The 7,192-nt window shown below is 40.5% G+C and overlaps 1 protein-coding gene across 1 annotated transcript in view; it reads left to right on the plus strand.

Moving 5' to 3' along the window:
* LRRC8D (leucine rich repeat containing 8 family member D) overlaps positions 1–7,192 on the plus strand; it is a 110,424-nt gene that overhangs the window by 49,590 nt on the left and 53,642 nt on the right. The gene's annotated exons all lie outside the window — the stretch shown is intronic.

Consider the following 7,192-nt stretch of genomic DNA (forward strand, 5'->3'; position numbering starts at 1 on the left):
AAGCAACAGTTAAGAGGTTTGCTGAAAGAAAAAACATTTTCTTTTTTTCCCTTTCCATTTTGATACCTTTATGTATAGACTGGCTTTTTTTGCAGTATTCCGTTTCCATTGTTTTTATGGGCCTTTTCACTAAGCACTGTGGTAAGGAGAAAGAGAAAAACACATTCTAAATAGGAAAATATGAGGAGGCAAGAACTATTTATTTTGTGCTTGTTCTGGGACATACAGAATGACCTTATTGCAGACTCCAAGCCTGTCTGTGATGTGAATGTTTAATAATAATAAACCACAGAAAACTGGCAAAGAAGCTTTGTGGGCAGGTGTAATGCATGAAATAACTTCTAATTCATTCTTTGGGATTGACTAGATTTCAAGGTGATAATGTTCCTTTCAGTTTTAATTCACATATTTGCAATCAAAATGGCATTTTATGCTAATACGTGTTACTAAACATCCAACATTTACTGTTACTTGATCCATGTTTTCTGTATATTAATGCTGCATCCATTCTTCATGCATACATTTATTTGTTTTTAAATATTAATATAATTTAAAATAAACCCCACTCATAATCCCAATTCCTTTAGGAATGTTAATCTCAATTTACACCCAGAAATCCTGTAGCAGAAAAAGGTCTGTAGTCTGGTGAAAGAGAGAGCTGCCAGTAATTAAGGACTAGTATAAGATGGTGTGGGGAAGAACAGTTATCAGAACTTGACAGTGATTCTTAAACTGTTCAACAAAACAGTTTCCTTCCTTTTCTCTGAATAGGCGACTTATATATATTCATTATATATTCTAAAATTGTAATGCCTGCACAAGTGGCCTTGAGGGGGCGGGGGGGATTCTTGGCTTTTGAGGTGTATTAATCAGAGTTGCTGGAAGTAAGCACAGCTGTAGGGTCATGGATTTTTTAAAGAGAGAACCTGTTAGCTATAATCTAGATGACCTTTTCTCCAGTTCTGGGTGACCTTAAGATAAGCTATTTCAAGTGATCTTCTGCCAGTGAGACCAATTATTTTTGCACTTTAAATGGAGTGGACATGGATTGATGTACTGAGGGTTAAAAGATTGTGTGCAAGTATGTGCTGGCTGAAAATGTTTTTTAAAATTTGAATGATTTAATAGCTTATTGTTACCAGAGTTTCCTTCATGTCTCTTGATGTATCATCTGCCATATTAAAGTGTACATAGGGCATCTTTCTTCATTTGGTAGCATTGTACGGCACACAAGGAATATACAGCTTGTTTTCAGAACAGGCCATGGCTGTCTGCAGTAGCTGACTCACTGCTGTTTTGCAAGCAGACTTGCCTGTTCTTTCATGCGGTTCTGTTTTTTTTTTTGTGTTTTTTTCTGAATCCTTGTTAATTTGGGTCTTTCCTTGAGTTCTACGGTGCTTTGGTGACAAAAACTGGTTTGTTTGGGTAGTGTCTAATCTCTTACGCATGGTTGGTACTCAGCCTAATTTGATATCATTAAGCATGTAATATTTGCTTGCTTTGTTCCTTTTTTCTTTGTGCCACTTGTTTATAAGGTAAACTGTTGTGCGTGAACACTTCTCTACAACTACTATTTTGCAAAGTTCATAATATTTTGAGCTTTTTATTTAGTTAGTTATTTTTGTTATTTGGTTAACTTTTTCTGGTTTTGTTTTCAGCTTCTCCTTTATTATGCACAAATTGCAAAATATTTGATTATCACCTATGTTGGAGGTTAATTGACTTGTGTTTTTCATTTTGCATCTTACCCATATCATTCCTCCAGTGATTCAGGGAAAGCTATAGAATGGGGTTTGAAACTGTGCTTGGGGAAGAGCTCAGAAAAGGAAAAATAAAAGCACAATCCCTAGAGTTTGCAGGACTCTATGCATATTTTTTCATGATAACATTTGCCCATTTCTAGTACAGCACTTCCTGAATTATGAAACTGGAATTCCAGTACAGGGTTTTAAAATCCAGGTTTACAATTTGATAACACCTGGTCTTTGGATGAAATGTATATCCCTGTGATCAACTGGTCTATTAATCCCAAAGCCTGTAATTTATACTCTTTAACATTGCTTTAATACAGGCTTTAAAACTTCATTTGCATGGTCTGCTGGGTCAAGTTGTAAGATGACTTTGACTTTCCTTTTCATCAAAAAAAAAAAATCTGGGGGTCTGATTGTGAAAATAAATTGTCAAACATGCTCTGGATTGTAAGTCACTACAGGTATCTTGACTGTACAGATGTCTGGTACTTCTGCTCTGCTGTGTCTTCTAGCTTGTAAAAGCAGAGCAAAATTAGTAAGTTTGCTTAGTTTCAGTGATGTTATTGAGAATGTTAGGGGCAGCTGTGAAGCCAACAAGAATTGTTAAATTTCATGCTGTTGCTTGAGAAAGCTATAAGTAGCAATAGGGACAGATCCTAAATTTGTTTACAGGAAACCTATGAACTAAAAAGCCTGATAAGAAACTAGCAGTGGCCAATCTTCTCCTGCTTCTCACCTTTACCTATATCTATGGAGAAGGTAGTAATAACAAGTATTGGAGACCACTGTCTCATGAGAGAGACTGTAAAAGAGGGGTGGCATAATGCTATGTCTTTTTCCTTCCCCTCCTCTTCCTTTCCTTTCTTGTAGTGTTAACTACAATAGGGTGACTAGGGTAGCTATGACTTAGGGTGGGGCAAGGAGGGAAGATTAAAAACAAAAAAACAAAAACAGTTGCCATCACAGCCACATGATCACATCATTGATGCCTGGAAGTTGCTGCTGCCCCTGTGTGTGGTGTAACAGGACCTGTGCCCCAGGGGGCTGGCTGCTGCACTTAGTAACCAAATTTCTAACCTAGTGCTTTATGAATTGACGCAACACTCAGTTGATTAATAGTAGAAAGGCTTGTTTTAATAACTACCAACAAGTTACAGAACTAAATAACAGAAAAAGATTCTTTCCCAATATAAATTAAACTATTAGTCCTTAGTATTATTTTAGCTGCACAGAGATCTTTACCCAGTGGAGGCAGGAAACAGTTCATGTACAGACTCAAAGTGTGGATCCTTCACTTGTTAGCTGGGTGGCAGGATGGCTTGGTTTGGACTGCACACACTTTGTGGGCAGTTCTCTCTGGTTCTTATATGGTTTAATTGTATAGCTTCAAAGCATTTTTCCTTGATGGTTAATCAATTAGAGTACGAACAAACAGGGAGGAAAAGGTTGGTTATCATAACACAAGTGTCCATTCCCTGGCTCCTGTGTTGGATTTGTCTAGGTGTGAAAACTGTTTTTTTTTTTTTTCCTGCAGACCATGCAATTATAGGTTAATTTACGGGTTTTGGGTCTGAGGGGTCCAATAGGATCCTTAGAGGTCTCATCAAATCTGTCTTTGGGTATTTGTATATCAGTGGGGCAAATTTGCAGTGGATTATAGTGGTGATTAGTCTGTTTACAGAACTCCAGTGAATGATTGAAACATTGTAACACCTTAGAGTGACTTGGATGCCTGTTTTGAGAAATGTAAGGATGTCAGGTACAGAACATCCTCCTTATTTCTCCATATTCAGTGCATCTTTTACAGGTTTCTTTTGAGATGCATATTTAGCCTTTTGTCTTTAGCTGTTAGGTCAGTTGACATGCATGTGTAGTTTCCTTGCCTTCACTGGCCCAGCTTTTTCTTTGGCTCTTTTAGCTTGGAAATGCACATGCAATGAGCATGTCAGGACTCTGCCAATAGTTTTAACCACTTTTATTATTTTATGGCATGGGTCTGCTATCTGGTACCGCAAGCTCCACTGTCTCAATGCCTAATGGGTTGTGAGCCATTAGCAGAGTTTGATTTTCTTGTGGCAGTCTTGTTACCAGAATCCAGTCTTGCCCCAGCCATTGTCTTGGATTTGTCTGCAGGAGACACTGTCCAAGCTTTCACAGTTGTCATATGCAACAGTGGCCACATGACTCCTGCCCTGCTTCAGGTCCTCAGGGCACCCTCCCTTGCTCTATATCTGTCACACCTTGATGTTGCTCATAGGGCTTGGGAGGCTGTCCCAGGGTCCCCAGAGGAAGTCCAGTCTCCTGCTATCCTGCCCCTTGGGCACTATAAATTGTGGCCTTTCTGGCCCTACTTGGGGCCTTAGGGCACCAGGTGTGTTATGGGCTGGATTTGTGGCCTCCATCCCCTATAGCCTCACCCGTGTCTTGCAGATGGTACTCTCAATCCAGATATCAGCTTGTACAGGCTTCAGCCCACCTGGCTTTGGCTTTGGCCTGCTGGTTGTTCTAGCTGGGGACTGCAAAGTTTTGGGCTACTGTCTCTAGCCTGCCTTCTCAGTCCCAGCCTCTCCAGTTCTGCCTTACTCTGTTGAGGCTCAAACTCTGGCCCTCTTGACTGTTGGTCTGCCCTTGTCTCACCTTTGGGACATGGACTCTGGCCCTCTTGGCTTTGGCCTGTCCTTGTTTCGCCCTCTCTGGGCCCAGAACTCAGAGCGCCTTCCTGGCACACCCTGTGTGGCCTCCAGTCCTTCTCTGTTGGCCACACCTGGTCCTCCAGTGGCAGTCATCTCTACCATTGTGAAAAAAAAAAAGAAAACCCAGCCCCTCTGGGCATCCACAAACCCAAATCAGACAGAACTCAAAATCATCCTGACCCCAGGGTTAAGGAGGCGAAGTAAAAGGAAAGGAGCCTTCTCTGGTTTCACAGTAGGGCTTTTGTTACTATGCCCAGAAGGTCCTCAGCGAGACTGACTGCTGGCCTGAGGGTGGCTGTCTTATATTCTTTAAGTCCTGCCTCCTCTGGCCAGCTCACCCTATTGCACTGCACACACCCAGGGTTCTCTCATTGAGAGGCTCCGATGTACCTGCTGCATGGCCACTGGTGACTGTGGAAACCCTGTCTCCACTATATTGTCTCTGCTTTCAGTTTCTCCTCTCTGAGCCACAAGGACTCTCCCCTTTAAAGGGTCTTTGGATGTCCTACCTGTCCCCCATCTTTTCCCCGGTAACAAAGTGAGGGTTCCCTGCTACATGTGGCTGCTCACCTGGGCACCTAGCTGTGTCCTTACACCTGCCTCCTAACATGCAGAAAAGGGCAGGGTAATTGTGGCTTTTTCTTAGTGGAGCAGCTGTGAAGCTGTAGTGAGGGCAGAAACAACAATAAGCTCCTTGATTGCTGGGTAAATTTTCCTAATTAACACCTAGCAGGAAACCGATTAGAAGGACAGCATCGTGGTAGAAGCTGCAACCCTTCTAGCAGCAGCTGGTCAGGGAAAATAACTTCAGTCTGGGTGTTGCTACTGGATATTGGAGGTGTGGAGTGTTTCACCCTTTCATTTAGCATTTACCTTTAGCTTGTGTCTTCAAGTTGTCCTCTTGCTACTGAGAAAAATAACCAGTGTGGGACATATCTGAATGCTAGAACTTATTTGCCTAATTTTAGTGCAGGAAATGAGTAAGTTGCTGTCACAGCTTTCCAAAATTGGGCTCCAATTCTGCAGCTTTATTCATCTTAGTAATCGTATTGTCTCAAGACTGTTCTTAGAAGTATGAACTTGCAAGATCAGGCCCTTTAATTAAAAAAAAGAATCTTTAATCAAGGCAGGCATTATTGAAGTGAAATCCTTTAAAATCAATGACCCTGTCTTAGTGAGGGTAACAATTTTAGGTCCTTAGTTACCCACAAGGGACTAACAGCAGTTCCAATGACATGAAGAAATCGTGCTATCATTTTCTGTGGTCCATTGTGTCCTCGGGAAAGTACAGCCTTCTGCCTTGTGACTGGTGATACTACAAATCACTGTTATGGTGAATTTTTCTGCTTGTGCTGCTACTAAAAAATATTGAATTACAATACTACTTCGATTTATAGCTTAGTGTGTGTATGCACATGTTGGCTGGAGGGGGGCCATGCTCACTGGTAATGCAGGATTTTATTAAAAGAAAATGAAGCTGCTTTTTTCACCCTGCAGGTTAAATATTAGTCTCAAGGGTGGTTGAAATATAGCCCTTTTATACTAGTAGACTTTGGTAAAGCTAGTGACTCATCAGAGGAGGTTAGACAGATGAACAACTTCATTAATAATTAATAGAAAAAAAACAAGAAACCTTCTACCTGTGACATGTTCCAGTTTCCAAGGGTTCAAACTATCATCAGAGGCTGTACATTTTGAGTAATAGTGGCATGCTCATGTTTTTTCTCTTAAGTTGCAAATGCTGCTTTCTCCATGTATGTGTTTATATATGATAAGGACACAAAAGTTGGGTTTGGTTTTGCAGTGCTTTGAAGGTGGTATTATAGTGTTTTTAAATAATTGACTTATTCTTACTTGATAGAGATGGTTAAGTTATATTTCAGGTGTTAGCTTCTTGTCTCTTACTGTTCCAATTCATATATTGGCAAGTTGCTCAAATTAGTGACACAATCATTCATTCTAATGTACTTTCTTGTTGAGCATTTGTTTTACTGGCGATCTGGAAAACCCATATGTTTTAGTCTTCTTTCACTTTTTAAAGCAGGTAAAAGAGGAGTGAAAGAGGAGTGAAAATTTGTAATGTTTTTAATATGGGGTGGTTTCAACATTTGTGAAGTTGCTTATATTTTCTGATTTGGCTGGCCCTTGAGTTGCTAGCTCATGAATTAAATTATGGCCAAGCAGGTTTCATGATAAGGTATGTCGATAAGGAGCTGGCTGTCTGATATTTGGCACAGTAATGTAATTGCAACCTTGCAGTATTTGTATTTATGGCATCACATCTTGTCAGTTGCACAAGGGTGCATCATCCAAACCTTGCACTCTTTGAGGGCTCAGACTTATGAAGAACTGCCTGAATCATCTGGCTTGGGAGACGGAGATGTACTTTGCCCTACTTTAACCCTGACCTTTTATTTACCTTCATTCACAATTTTAGATTTAGCTGCAGTGTAGTATGAATTCTTTATTATGGCATTGCTGGCGTTGACGGACAACTGCTATTATTAATGGTGATGGGCCTGTAAGGTCACTTTGTAAACCTAAAACAGTAGTTATATCTGGATGGTATTGTCAAAGCAATTATTTTTCTCTTTGACTGAAATAGAATCATAGAGAAGTAGGGCTAGAACTCCAGAGGTCATCTAGTCCCAACCCTCTGTCCAAAGCAGGATCATCCCTATCTAAACCATCCTATACAAACCATAATCTAAACTCAACAAGCATCAAACAGTTCACCCAGAATCCCTC

This window comes from Gavialis gangeticus, unplaced genomic scaffold (genome assembly GCF_001723915.1).
Source record: "Gavialis gangeticus isolate Ggan-Ray unplaced genomic scaffold, GavGan_comp1, whole genome shotgun sequence".
Taxonomy (NCBI): domain Eukaryota; kingdom Metazoa; phylum Chordata; order Crocodylia; family Gavialidae; genus Gavialis; species Gavialis gangeticus.